The following is a 252-nucleotide window of genomic DNA, read 5'->3' on the forward strand; positions in this document are numbered from 1 at the left end:
GCCCCTCCCGTCAGGCCCCGCGGTGGGCGCGGCGCTCCCGTCGGGCCGTGCGCGGCCGGAAGCGGAAGTGAGTGCGCTGGTAATCATGGTGCCGCTGGGGTGGGGAAGGAGGTGCCGCCGCTGCCGGGAGCTCGGTGAGCGCGGCCGTGGACGAGGCTGGAGGGCGGCGGGGCCGCGTCTCGGGGGCCGGGCTGGGGGTCGGAGCGGTCCCCGCGCGCAGGCCCTGGCTAGCCGGTTCTCCGCGGGGCGGGG

At 79.8% G+C, this 252-nt stretch overlaps 1 protein-coding gene across 3 annotated transcripts in view; it reads left to right on the forward strand.

Moving 5' to 3' along the window:
* Nucleotides 1-49: 49 nt before the first annotated feature.
* MTF1 (metal-regulatory transcription factor 1) overlaps nt 50-252 on the forward strand; it is a 15,578-nt gene continuing 15,375 nt past the window's right edge. For 2 of the 3 annotated variants that reach the window (XM_010575950.1, XM_010575952.1), the window contains exon 1: nt 50-134. The gene's annotated coding sequence lies outside the window, so the exon portion shown is untranslated. The remainder of the gene's footprint in view (nt 135-252) is intronic. The other variant, XM_010575951.1, reaches the window with a different exon arrangement.

This window comes from Haliaeetus leucocephalus, unplaced genomic scaffold (assembly GCF_000737465.1).
Source record: "Haliaeetus leucocephalus isolate CR32 unplaced genomic scaffold, Haliaeetus_leucocephalus-4.0 Scaffold517, whole genome shotgun sequence".
Lineage (NCBI taxonomy): Eukaryota > Metazoa > Chordata > Aves > Accipitriformes > Accipitridae > Haliaeetus > Haliaeetus leucocephalus.